Below are 14,513 nucleotides of genomic sequence, written 5' to 3' on the forward strand. Positions count from 1 at the left end.
ATGGGACTGAGGAGAGAGGTCTATCAGAGAGAGGAACACAGGGAGCGATGGGGGAATGGGGACAGGGCGGAAAATGGGACTGAGGGGAGAGGTCTATCAGAGAGAGGGACACAGGGAGCGATGGGGGAATGGGGAAAGGGCAGGGAATGGGACTGAGGGTAGAGGTCTATCAGAGAGAGGGACACAGGGAGCGATGGGGGAATGGGGAAGGACGGGGGAATGGGCTGAGGGGAGAGTTCTATCAGAGAGAGAGACACAGGGAGCGATGGGGGAATGGGGAAAGGGCGGGGGAATGGGACTGAGGGGAGAGGTCTATCAGAGAGAGGGACCCAGGGAGCGATGGGGGAATGGGGAAAGGGCAGGGAATGGGACTGAGGGGAGAGGTCTATCAGAGAGAGGGACACAGGGAGCGACGGGGGAATGGGGAAAGGGCAGGGGAATGGGACTGTGGGGAGAGGTCTATCAGAGAGAGGGACACAGGGAGCAAGGGGGGAATGGGGAAAGGGCAGGGAATGGGACTGAGGGGAGAGGTCTATCAGAGAGAGGGACACAGGGAGCGATGCGGGAATGGGGAAAGGGCGGGGGACTGGGACTGAGGGGAGAGGTCTATCAGAGAGAGGAACACAGGGAGCGATGGGGGAATGGGGAAAGGGCAGGGGAATGGGACTGAGGGGAGAAGTCTATCAGAGAGGGACACAGGGAGCGATGGGGGAATGGGGAAAGGGCAGGGAATGAGACTGAGGGGAGAGGTCTATCAGAGAGAGGGATACAGGGAGCGATGGGGGAATGGGGAAAGGGCCGGGGAATGGGACAGAGGGGAGAGGCCTATCAGGGAGAGGGACACAGGGAGCGATGGGGGAATGGGGAAAGGGCGGGGGAATGGGACTGAGGGGAGAGGTCTATCAGAGAGAGGGACACAGGGAGCGATGGGGGAATGGGGAAAGGGCGGGGGAATGGGACTGAGGGGAGAGGTCTATCAGAGGGCGGGACACAGGGAGTGATGGGGGAATGGGGAAAGGGCGGGTGAATGGGACTGAGGGGAGAGGTCTATCAGAGAGAGGGACACAGGGAGCGATGGGGGAATGGGGAAAGGCTGGGGGAATGGGACTGAGGGGAGAGGTCTATCAGAGAGAGGGACACAGGGAGCGATGGGGGAATGGGGAAAGGGCGGGGGCATGGAACTGAGGGGAGAGGTCTATCAGAGAGAGGGACACGGAGCGATGGGGGAATGGGGAAAGGCGGGGGAATGGGACTGAGGGGAGAGGTCTATCAGAGAGAGGGACACAGGGAGCGATGGGGGAATGGGGAAAGGGCGGGGGAATGGGACTGAGGGGAGAGGTCTATCAGAGAGAGGGACACAGGGAGCGATGGTGGAATGGGGAAAGGGCGGGGAATGGAACTGAGGGGAGAGGTCTATCAGAGAGAGGGACACAGGGAGCGATGGGTGAATGGGGAAAGGGTGGGGGAATGGGACTGAGGGGAGAGGTCTATCAGAGAGAGGGACACAGGGAGCGATGGGGGAATGGGGAAAGGGCGGGGGAATGGGACTGTGGTGAGAGGTCTATCAGAGAGAGGGACACAGGGAGCGATGGGGGAATGGGGAAAGGGCGGGGGAATGGAATGAGGGGAGAGGTCTGTCAGAGAGAGGGACACAGGGAGCGATTCGGGAATGGGGAAAGGGCGGGGGAATGGGACTGAGGGGAGAGGTCTATCAGAGAGAGGGACATGGGGAGCGATGGGGGAATGGGGAAAGGGAGGGGAATGGAACTGAGGGGAGAGGTCTATCAGACAGAGGGACACAGGGAGCGATTGGGAATGGGGAAAGGGCGGGGGAATTGGACTGAGGGGAGAGGTCTATCAGAGAGAGGGACACAGGGAGCGACGGGGGAATGGGGAAAGGGCGGGGAATGAGACTGAGGAAAGAGGTCTATCAGAGAGAGGAACACAGGGAGCGATGGGGGAATGGGGACAGGGCGGAAAATGGGACTGAGGGGAGAGGTCTATCAGAGAGAGGGACACAGGGAGCGATGGGGGAATGGGGAAAGGGCAGGGAATGGGACTGAGGGTAGAGGTCTATCAGAGAGAGGGACACAGGGAGCGATGGGGGAATGGGGATGGACGGGGGAATGGGCTGAGGGGAGAGGTCTATCAGAGAGAGAGACACAGGGAGCGATGGGGGAATGGGGAAAGGGCGGGGGAATGGGACTGAGGGGAGAGGTCTATCAGAGAGAGGGACCCAGGGAGCGATGGGGGAATGGGGAAAGGGCAGGGAATGGGACTGAGGGGAGAGGTCTATCAGAGAGAGGGACACAGGGAGCGATGGGGGAATGGGGAAAGGGCGGGGGAATGGGACTGTGGGGAGAGTTCTATCAGAGAGAGGGACACAGGGAGCAATGGGGGAATGGGGAAAGGGCAGGGAATGGGACTGAGGGGAGCGGTCTATCAGAGAGAGGGACACAGGGAGCGATGCGGGAATGGGGAAAGGGCGGGGGACTGGGACTGAGGGGAGAGGTCTATCAGAGAGAGGAACACAGGGAGCGATGGGGGAATGGGGAAAGGGCAGGGGAATGGGACTGAGGGAAAGGTCTATCAGAGAGAGGGACACAAGGAGCGATGGGGGAGTGGGGAAAGGGCGGGGGAATGGGACTGAGGGGAGAGGTCTATCAGAGAGGGACACAGGGAGCGATGGGGGAATGGGGAAAGGGCAGGGAATGGGACTGAGGGGAGAGGTCTATCAGAGAGAGGGATATAGGGAGCGATGGGGGATTGGGGAAAGGGCCGGGGAATGGGACTGAGGGGAGAGGCCTATCAGGGAGAGGGACACAGGGAGCGATGGGGGAATGGGGAAAGGGCGGGGGAATGGGACTGAGGGGAGAGGTCTTTCAGATAGAGGGACACAGGGAGCGATGGGGGAATGGGGAAAGGGCTGGGGAATGGGACTGAGGGGAGAGGTCTATCAGAGAGAGGGACACAGGGAGCGATGGGGGAATGGGGAAAGGGTGGGGGAATGGGACTGAGGGGAGAGGTCTATCAGAGAGAGGGACACAGGGAGCGATGGGGGAATGGGGAAAGGGCGGGGGAATGGGACTGAGGGGAGAGGTCTATCAGAGAGAGGGACACAGGGAGCGATGGTGGAATGGGGAAAGGGCGGGGAATGGAACTGAGGGGAGAGGTCTATCAGAGAGAGGGACACAGGGAGCGATGGGGGAATGGGGAAAGGGCGGAGGAATGGGAATGAGGGGAGAGGTCTATCAGAGAGAGGGACACAGGGAGCGATGGAATGGGGAAAGGGTGGGGTATGGGACTGAGGGGAGAGGTCTATCAGACTGAGGGACACAGGGATCGATGGGGGAATGGGGAAAGGGCGGGAAATGGGACTGAGGGGAGAGGTCTATCAGAGAGAGGGACACAGGGAGCGATGGGGGATTGGGGAAAGGGCAGGGGAATGGGACTGAGTGGAGAGGTCTATCAGAGAGAGGGACACAGGGATCGATGGGGGAATGGGGAAAGGGCGGGGGAATGGGACTGAGGGGAGAGATCTATCAGAGAGAGGGACACAGGGAGCGATGGGGGAATGGGGAAAGGGCCGGGGAATGGGACAGAAGGGAGAGGCCTATCAGGGAGAGGGACACAGGGAGCGATGGGGGAATGGGGAAAGGGCGGGGGAATGGGACTGAGGGGAGATGTCTTTCAGATAGAGGGACACAGGGAGCGATGGGGGAAAGGGGAAAGGGCGGGGGAATGGGACTGAGGGGGAGGTCTATCAGAGAGCGGGACACAGGGAGTGATGGGGGAATGGGGAAAGGGCGGGTGAATGGGACTGAGGGGAGAGGTCTATCAGAGAGAGGGACACAGTGAGCGATGGGGGAATGGGGAAAGGGCGGGGAATGGGACTGAGGGGAGAGGTCTATCAGAGAAAGGGACACAGGGAGCGATGGGGGAAAGGGGAAATGGCGGGGAATGGGACTGACGGGAGAGGTCTATCAGAGAGAGGGACACAGGGTGCAATGGAGTAATGGGGAAAGGTCGGGGGAATGGGACTGAGGGGAGAGGTCTATCAGAGAGAGGGACACAGGGAGCGATGGGGGAATGGGGAAAGGGCGGGGTAATGGGACTGAGGGGAGAGGTCTATCAGAGAGAGGGACACAGGGAGCGATGGGGGAATGGGGAAAGGGCAGGGAATGGGACTGAGGGGAGAGGTCTATCAGAGAGAGGGACACAGGGAGCGATGGGGGAATGGGGAAGAGCAGGGGAATGGGACTGAGGGGAGAAGTCTATCAGAGAGAGAGACACAGGGAGCGATGGGGGAATGCAGAAAGGGCAGGGTAATGGGACTGAGGGGAGAGGTCTATCAGAGAGAGGGACACAGGGAGCGATGTGGGAATGGGGAAAGGGCAGGGAATGGGACTGAGGGGAAAGGTCTATCAGAGAGAGGGACACAGGGAGCGAAGGGGGAATGGGGAAAGGGCGGGGGAATGGGACTGAGGGGAGAGGTCTATCAGAGTGAGGGACACAGGGAGCGATGGACTGGGGAAAGGGTGGGGAATGGGACTGAGGGGAGAGGTCTATCAGGCTGAGGGACACAGGGAGCGATGGAATGGGGAAAGGGCGGGAAATGGGACTGAGGGGAGAGGTCTATCAGAGAGAGGGTCACAGGGAGCGATGGGGGAATGGGGAAAGGGCGGGGGAATGGGACTGAGGGGAAAGGTCTATCAGAGAGAGGGACACAGGGAGCGATGGGGGAATTGGGAAAGGGCGGGGTAATGGGACTGAGAGGAGAGGTCTATCAGAGAGAGGGACACAGGGAGCGATGAGGGAATGGGGAAAGGGCGGGGGAATGGGACTGAGGGGAGAGGTCTATCAGAGAAAGGGACACAGGGGGCGATGGGGGAATGGGGAAAGGGCGGGGAATGGGACTGAGGGGAGAGGTCTATCAGAGAGAGGGACACAGGGAGTGATGGGGGAATGGGTAAAGGGTGGGGGAATGGGAGTGAGGGGAGAGGTCTATCAGAGAGAGGGACACAGGAAGCGATGGGGGAATGGGGAAAGAGCGGGGAATGGGACTGAGGGGCGAATTCTATCAGAGAGAGGGACACAGGGAGCGATGGGGGAATGGGGAATGGGCGGGGAATGGGACTGAGGGGAGAGGTCTATCAGAGAGAGGGACACAGGGAGCGATGGAGGAATGGGGAAAGGGCGGGGGAATGGGACTGAGGGGAGAGGTCTATCAGAGAGAGGGACACAGGGAGCGATGGGGGAATGGGGAAAGGGCGGGGGAATGGGACCGAGGGGAGAGGTCTATCAGAGAGAGGGCCACAGGGAGCGATGGGGGAATGCGGAAAGGGCAGGGAATGGGACTGAGGGGAGAGGTCTATCAGAGAGAGGGACACAGGGAGCGATGGGGGAATGGGGAAGGGTGGGGGAATGGGACTGAGGGGAGAGGTCTATCAGAGAGACGGACACAGGGAGCGATGGGGGAATGGGGAAAGGGCAGGGAATGGGACTGAGGGGAGAGGTCTATCAGAGAGAGGGACACAGGGAGCGATGGGGGATTGGGGAAAGGGCAGGGGAATGGGACTGAGTGGAGAGGTCTATCAGAGAGAGGGACACAGGGATCGATGGGGGAATGGGGAAAGGGCGGGGGAATGGGACTGAGGGGAGAGATCTATCAGAGAGAGGGACACAGGGAGCGATGGGGGAATGGGGAAAGGGCCGGGGAATGGGACAGAAGGGAGAGGCCTATCAGGGAGAGGGACACAGGGAGCGATGGGGGAATGGGGAAAGGGCGGGGGAATGGGACTGAGGGGTGAGGTCTTTCAGATAGAGGGACACAGGGAGCGATGGGGGAAAGGGGAAAGGGCGGGGGAATGGGACTGAGGGGAGAGGTCTATCAGAGAGCGGGACACAGGGAGTGATGGGGGAATGGGGAAAGGGCGGGTGAATGGGACTGAGGGGAGAGGTCTATCAGAGAGAGGGACACAGTGAGCGATGGGGGAATGGGGAAAGGGCGGGGAATGGGACTGAGGGGAGAGGTCTATCAGAGAAAGGGACACAGGGAGCGATGGGGGAAAGGGGAAATGGCGGGGAATGGGACTGACGGGAGAGGTCTATCAGAGAGAGGGACACAGGTGCAATGGAGTAATGGGGAAAGGCCGGGGGAATGGGACTGAGGGGAGAGGTCTATCAGAGAGAGGGACACAGGGAGCGATGGGGGAATGGGGAAAGGGCGGGGTAATGGGACTGAGGGGAGAGGTCTATCAGAGAGAGGGACACAGGGAGCGATGGGGGAATGGGGAAAGGGCAGGGAATGGGACTGAGGGGAGAGGTCTATCAGAGAGAGGGACACAGGGAGCGATGGGGGAATGGGGAAGAGCAGGGGAATGGGACTGAGGGGAGAAGTCTATCAGAGAGAGAGACACAGGGAGCGATGGGGGAATGCAGAAAGGGCAGGGTAATGGGACTGAGGGGAGAGGTCTATCAGAGAGAGGGACACAGGGAGCGATGTGGGAATGGGGAAAGGGCAGGGAATGGGACTGAGGGGAAAGGTCTATCAGAGAGAGGGACACAGGGAGCGAAGGGGGAATGGGGAAAGGGCGGGGGAATGGGACTGAGGGGAGAGGTCTATCAGAGAGAGGGACACAGGGAGCGATGGACTGGGGAAAGGGTGGGGAATGGGACTGAGGGGAGAGGTCTATCAGGCTGAGGGACACAGGGAGCGATGGAATGGGGAAAGGGCGGGAAATGGGACTGAGGGGAGAGGTCTATCAGAGAGAGGGTCACAGGGAGCGATGGGGGAATGGGGAAAGGGCGGGGGAATGGGACTGAGGGGAAAGGTCTATCAGAGAGAGGGACACAGGGAGCGATGGGGGAATTGGGAAAGGGCGGGGTAATGGGACTGAGAGGAGAGGTCTATCAGAGAGAGGGACACAGGGAGCGATGAGGGAATGGGGAAAGGGCGGGGGAATGGGACTGAGGGGAGAGGTCTATCAGAGAAAGGGACACAGGGGGCGATGGGGGAATGGGGAAAGGGCGGGGAATGGGACTGAGGGGAGAGGTCTATCAGAGAGAGGGACACAGGGAGTGATGGGGGAATGGGTAAAGGGTGGGGGAATGGGAGTGAGGGGAGAGGTCTATCAGAGAGAGGGACACAGGAAGCGATGGGGGAATGGGGAAAGAGCGGGGAATGGGACTGAGGGGCGAATTCTATCAGAGAGAGGGACACAGGGAGCGATGAGGGAATGGGGAATGGGCGGGGAATGGGACTGAGGGGAGAGGTCTATCAGAGAGAGGGACACAGGGAGCGATGGAGGAATGGGGAAAGGGCGGGGGAATGGGACTGAGGGGAGAGGTCTATCAGAGAGAGGGACACAGGGAGCGATGGGGGAATGGGGAAAGGGCGGGGGAATGGGACCGAGGGGAGAGGTCTATCAGAGAGAGGGCCACAGGGAGCGATGGGGGAATGCGGAAAGTGCAGGGAATGGGACTGAGGGGAGAGGTCTATCAGAGAGAGGGACACAGGGAGCGATGGGGGAATGGGGAAGGGTGGGGGAATGGGACAGAGGGGAGAGGTCTATCAGAGAGACGGACACAGGGAGCGATGGGGGAATGGGGAAAGGGCAGGGAATGGGACTGAGGGGAGAGGTCTATCAGAGAGAGGGACACAGGGAGCGATGGGGGAATGGGGAAAGGGCGGGGGAATGGTACTGAGGGGAGAGGTCTATCAGAGAGAGGGACACAGGGAGCGATGGGGGAATGGGGAAAGGGCAGGGTATGGGACTGAGGGGAGAGGTCTATCAGAGAGAGGGACACAGGGAGCGATGGGGGAATGGGGAAAGGGCGGGGGACTGGGAATGAGGGGAGAGGTCTATCAGAGAGAGGGACACAGGGAGCGATGGAATGGGGAAAGGGTGGGGAATGGGACTGAGGGAAGAGGTCTATCAGACTGAGGGACACACGGAGCGATGGAATGGGGAAAGGGCGGGAAATGGGACTGAGTGGAGAGGTCTATCAGAGAGAGGGACACAGGGAGCGATGGGGGAATGGGGAAAGGGCGGGGGAATGGGACTGAGGGGAGAGGTCTATCAGAGAGAGGGACACAGGGAGCGATGGGGTAATGGGGAAAGGGCGGGGGAATGGGACTGAGGGGAGATGTCTATCAAAGAGAGGGACACAGGGAGCGATGGGGGAATGGGGAAAGGGCGGGGTAATGGGACTGAGGGGAGAGGTCTGTCAGAGAAAGGGACACAGGGAGCGATGGGTGAATGGGGAAAGGGCGGTGAATGGGACTGAGGGGAGAGGTCTATCAGAGAGAGGGACACAGGGAGCGATGGGGGAATGGGGAAACGGCGGGGGAATGGGAGTGAGGGGAGAGGTCTATCAGAGAGAGGGACACAGTGAGCGATGGGGGAATGGGGAAAGCGCGGGGAATGGGACTGAGGGGAGAGGTCTATCAGAGAAAGGGACACGGAGCGATGGGGGAAAGGGGAAATGGCGGGGAATGGGACTGAGGGGAGAGGTCTATCAGAGAGAGGGACACAGGGTGCGATGGAGTAATGGGGAAAGGGCGGGGGAATGGGACTGAGGGGAGAGGTCTATCAGAGAGAGGGACACAGGGAGCGATGGGGGAATGGGGAAAGGGCGGGGTAATGGGACTGAGGGGAGAGGTCTATCAGAGAGAGGGACACAGGGAGCGATGGGGGAATGGGGAAAGGGCAGGGAATGGGACTGAGGGGAGAGGTCTATCAGAGAGAGGGACACAGAAAGCGATGGGGGAATGGGGAAGAGCGGGGGAATGGGACTGAGGGGAGAAGTCAATCAGAGAGAGAGACACAGGGAGCGATGGGGTAATGCGGAAAGGGCAGGGGAATGGGACTGAGGGGAGAGGTCTATCAGAGAGTGGGACACAGGGAGCGATGGGGGAATGGGGAAAGGGCAGGGAATGGGACTGAGGGGAAAGGTCTATCAGAGAGAGGGACACAGGGAGCGATGGGGGAATGGGGAAAGAGCGGGGAATGGGACTGAGGGGCGAATTCTATCAGAGAGAGGGACACAGGGAGCGATGGGGGAATGGTGAAAGGGCGGGGAATGGGACTGAGGGGAGAGGTCTATCAGAGAGAGGGACACAGGGAGCGATGGAGGAATGGGGAAAGGGCGGGGGAATGGGACGGAGGGGAGAGGTCCATCAGAGAGAGGGACACAGGGAGCGATGGGGAATGAGGAAAGGGCGGGGGAATGGGACCGAGGGGAGAGTTCTATCAGAGAGAGGGCCACAGGGAGCGATGGGGGAATGGGGAAAGGGGGGGGAATGGGACTGAGGGGAGAGGTCTATCAGAGAGAGGGACACAGGGAGCAATGGGGGAATGGGGAAAGCGTGGGGGAATGCAATGAGGGGAGAAGTCTATCAGAGAGAGGGACACAGGGAGCGATGGGGGAAGGGGAAAGGGCGGGGGATTGGGACTGAGGGGAGAGGTCTATCAGAGAGAGGGACACAGGGAGTGATGGGAAATGGGGAAAGGGAGGGAATGGGACTGAGGGGAGAGGTCTATCAGAGAGAGGGACACAGGGAGCGATGGGGGAATGGGGAAAGGGCGGAGGAATGGGACTGAGGGGAGACGTCTATCAGAGAGAGGGACACAGGGAGCGATGGGGGAATGGGGAAAGGGCGGGGGAATGGGACTGAGGGGAGAGGTCTATCAGAGAGAGGGACACATTGAGCGATGGGGGAATGGGGAAAGGGCGGGGGAATGGGTCTGAGGGGAGAGGTCTATCAGAGAGAGGGACACAGGGAGCGATGGGGGAATGGGGAAAGGGTGGGGGAATGGGACTGAGGGGAGAGGTCTACCAGAGAAAGGGACACAGGGAGCGATGGGGGAATGGTGAAAGGGCGGGGAATGGGACTGAGGGGAGAGGTCTATCAGAGAGAGGGACACAGGGAGCGATGGGGGAATGGGGAAAGGGCGGGGGAATGGGAGTGAGGGGAGAGGTCTATCAGAGAGAGGGACACAGGGAGCGATGGGGGAATGGGGAAAGGGCGGGGAATGGGACTGAGGGGAGAGGTCTATCAGAGAGAGGGACACAGGGAGCGATGGGGGAATGGGGAAAGGGCGGGAAATGGGACTGAGGGGAGAGGTCTATCAGAGAGAGGGACACAGGGAGCGATGGAGGAATGGGGAAAGGGCGGGGGAATGGGACTGAGGAGAGAGGTCTATCAGAGAGAGGAACACAGGGAGCGATGGGGGAATGGGGACAGGGCGGAAAATGGGACTGAGGGGAGAGGTCTATCAGAGAGAGGGACACAGGGAGCGATGGGGGAATGGGGAAAGGGCAGGGAATGGGACTGAGGGTAGAGGTCTATCAGAGAGAGGGACGCAGGGAGCGATGGGGGAATGGGGAAGGACGGGGGAATGGGCTGAGGGGAGAGGTCTATCAGAGAGAGAGACACAGGGAGCGATGGGGGAATGGGGAAAGGGCGGGGGAAAGGGACTGAGGGGAGAGGTCTATCAGAGAGAGGGACCCAGGGAGCGATGGGGGAATGGGGAAAGGGCAGGGAATGGGACTGAGGGGAGAGGTCTATCAGAGAGAGGGACACAGGGAGCGACGGGGGAATGGGGAAAGGGCAGGGGAATGGGACTGTGGGGAGAGGTCTATCAGAGAGAGGGACACAGGGAGCAAGGGGGGGAATGGGGAAAGGGCAGGGAATGGGACTGAGGGGAGAGGTCTATCAGAGAGAGGGACACAGGGAGCGATGCGGGAATGGGGAAAGGGCGGGGGACTGGGACTGAGGGGAGAGGTCTATCAGAGAGAGGAACACAGGGAGCGATGGGGGAATGGGGAAAGGGCAGGGGAATGGGACTGAGGGGAGAAGTCTATCAGAGAGGGACACAGGGAGCGATGGGGGAATGGGGAAAGGGCAGGGAATGAGACTGAGGGGAGAGGTCTATCAGAGAGAGGGATATAGGGAGCGATGGGGGAATGGGGAAAGGGCCGGGGAATGGGACAGAGGGGAGAGGCCTATCAGGGAGAGGGACACAGGGAGCGATGGGGGAATGGGGAAAGGGCGGGGGAATGGGACTGAGGGGAGAGGTCTATCAGAGAGAGGGACACAGGGAGCGATGGGGGAATGGGGAAAGGGCGGGGGAATGGGACTGAGGGGAGAGGTCTATCAGAGGGCGGGACACAGGGAGTGATGGGGGAATGGGGAAAGGGCGGGTGAATGGGACTGAGGGGAGAGGTCTATCAGAGAGAGGGACACAGGGAGCGATGGGGGAATGGGGAAAGGCTGGGGGAATGGGACTGAGGGGAGAGGTCTATCAGAGAGAGGGACACAGAGAGCGATGGGGGAATGGGGAAAGGGCGGGGGCATGGAACTGAGGGGAGAGGTCTATCAGAGAGAGGGACACGGAGCGATGGGGGAATGGGGAAAGGCGGGGGAATGGGACTGAGGGGAGAGGTCTATCAGAGAGAGGGACACAGGGAGCGATGGGGGAATGGGGAAAGGGCGGGGGAATGGGACTGAGGGGAGAGGTCTATCAGAGAGAGGGACACAGGGAGCGATGGTGGAATGGGGAAAGGGCGGGGAATGGAACTGAGGGGAGAGGTCTATCAGAGAGAGGGACACAGGGAGCGATGGGTGAATGGGGAAAGGGTGGGGGAATGGGACTGAGGGGAGAGGTCTATCAGAGAGAGGGACACAGGGAGCGATGGGGGAATGGGGAAAGGGCGGGGGAATGGGACTGTGGTGAGAGGTCTATCAGAGAGAGGGACACAGGGAGCGATGGGGGAATGGGGAAAGGGCGGGGGAATGGAATGAGGGGAGAGGTCTGTCAGAGAGAGGGACACAGGGAGCGATTCGGGAATGGGGAAAGGGCGGGGGAATGGGACTGAGGGGAGAGGTCTATCAGAGAGAGGGACATGGGGAGCGATGGGGGAATGGGGAAAGGGAGGGGAATGGAACTGAGGGGAGAGGTCTATCAGACAGAGGGACACAGGGAGCGATTGGGAATGGGGAAAGGGCGGGGGAATTGGACTGAGGGGAGAGGTCTATCAGAGAGAGGGACACAGGGAGCGACGGGGGAATGGGGAAAGGGCGGGGAATGAGACTGAGGAAAGAGGTCTATCAGAGAGAGGAACACAGGGAGCGATGGGGGAATGGGGACAGGGCGGAAAATGGGACTGAGGGGAGAGGTCTATCAGAGAGAGGGACACAGGGAGCGATGGGGGAATGGGGAAAGGGCAGGGAATGGGACTGAGGGTAGAGGTCTATCAGAGAGAGGGACACAGGGAGCGATGGGGGAATGGGGATGGACGGGGGAATGGGCTGAGGGGAGAGGTCTATCAGAGAGAGAGACACAGGGAGCGATGGGGGAATGGGGAAAGGGCGGGGGAATGGGACTGAGGGGAGAGGTCTATCAGAGAGAGGGACCCAGGGAGCGATGGGGGAATGGGGAAAGGGCAGGGAATGGGACTGAGGGGAGAGGTCTATCAGAGAGAGGGACACAGGGAGCGATGGGGGAATGGGGAAAGGGCGGGGGAATGGGACTGTGGGGAGAGTTCTATCAGAGAGAGGGACACAGGGAGCAATGGGGGAATGGGGAAAGGGCAGGGAATGGGACTGAGGGGAGCGGTCTATCAGAGAGAGGGACACAGGGAGCGATGCGGGAATGGGGAAAGGGCGGGGGACTGGGACTGAGGGGAGAGGTCTATCAGAGAGAGGAACAAAGGGAGCGATGGGGGAATGGGGAAAGGGCAGGGGAATGGGACTGAGGGAAAGGTCTATCAGAGAGAGGGACACAAGGAGCGATGGGGGAGTGGGGAAAGGGCGGGGGAATGGGACTGATGGGAGAGGTCTATCAGAGAGGGACACAGGGAGCGATGGGGGAATGGGGAAAGGGCAGGGAATGGGACTGAGGGGAGAGGTCTATCAGAGAGAGGGATATAGGGAGCGATGGGGGATTGGGGAAAGGGCCGGGGAATGGGACTGAGGGGAGAGGCCTATCAGGGAGAGGGACACAGGGAGCGATGGGGGAATGGGGAAAGGGCGGGGGAATGGGACTGAGGGGAGAGGTCTTTCAGATAGAGGGACACAGGGAGTGATGGGGGAATGGGGAAAGGGCTGGGGAATGGGACTGAGGGGAGAGGTCTATCAGAGAGAGGGACACAGGGAGCGATGGGGGAATGGGGAAAGGGTGGGGGAATGGGACTGAGGGGAGAGGTCTATCAGAGAGAGGGACACAGGGAGCGATGGGGGAATGGGGAAAGGGCGGGGGAATGGGACTGAGGGGAGAGGTCTATCAGAGAGAGGGACACAGGGAGCGATGGTGGAATGGGGAAAGGGCGGGGAATGGAACTGAGGGGAGAGGTCTATCAGAGAGAGGGACACAGGGAGCGATGGGGGAATGGGGAAAGGGCGGAGGAATGGGAATGAGGGGAGAGGTCTATCAGAGAGAGGGACACAGGGAGCGATGGAATGGGGAAAGGGTGGGGAATGGGACTGAGGGGAGAGGTCTATCAGACTGAGGGACACAGGGATCGATGGGGGAATGGGGAAAGGGCGGGAAATGGGACTGAGGGGAGAGGTCTATCAGAGAGAGGGACACAGGGAGCGATGGGGGATTGGGGAAAGGGCAGGGGAATGGGACTGAGTGGAGAGGTCTATCAGAGAGAGGGACACAGGGATCGATGGGGGAATGGGGAAAGGGCGGGGGAATGGGACTGAGGGGAGAGATCTATCAGAGAGAGGGACACAGGGAGTGATGGGGGAATGGGGAAAGGAGCGGGGAATGGGACTGAGGGGAGAGGTCTATCAGAGAGAGGGACACAGGGAGCGGCGTGGGAATGGGGAAAGGGCGGGGGAATGGGACTGAGGGGAGAGGTCTAGCAGAGAGGTGGACACAGGGAGCGATGGGGGAAAGGGGAAAGGGCGGGGGAATGGGACTGAGGGGAGAGGTCTATCAGAGAGAGGGACACAGGGAGCAATGGGGGAATGGGGAAAGTGCGGGGGAATGGGACTGTGGGGAGATGTCTATCAGAGAGAGGGACACAGGGAGCGATGGGGGAATGGGGAAAGGGCAGGGAATGGGACTGAGGGGAGAGGTCTATCAGAGAGAGGGACACAGGGAGCGATGGGGGAATGGGGAAGAGCGGGGGAATGGGACTGAGGGGAGAAGTCTATCAGAGAGAGAGACACAGGGAGCGATGGGGGAATGCGGAAAGGGCAGGGGAATGGGACTGAGGGGAGAGGTCTATCAGAGAGAGGGACACAGGGAGCGATGCGGGAATGGGGAAAGGGCAGGGAATGGGACTGAGGGGAAAGGTCTATCAGAGAGAGGGACACAGGGAGCGATGGTGGAATGGGGAAAGGGCGGGGGAATGGGACTGAGGGGAGAGGTCTATCAGAGAGAGGGACACAGGGAGCGATGGACTGGGGAAAGGGTGGGGAATGGGACTGAGGGGAGAGGTCTATCAGGCTGAGGGACACAGGGAGCGATGGAATGGGGAAAGGGCGGGAAATGGGA

Source organism: Somniosus microcephalus, unplaced genomic scaffold (assembly GCF_052327205.1).
Source record: "Somniosus microcephalus isolate GS21.2 unplaced genomic scaffold, FLI_Smic_1.0 unresolved_chr1, whole genome shotgun sequence".
Lineage (NCBI taxonomy): Eukaryota > Metazoa > Chordata > Chondrichthyes > Squaliformes > Somniosidae > Somniosus > Somniosus microcephalus.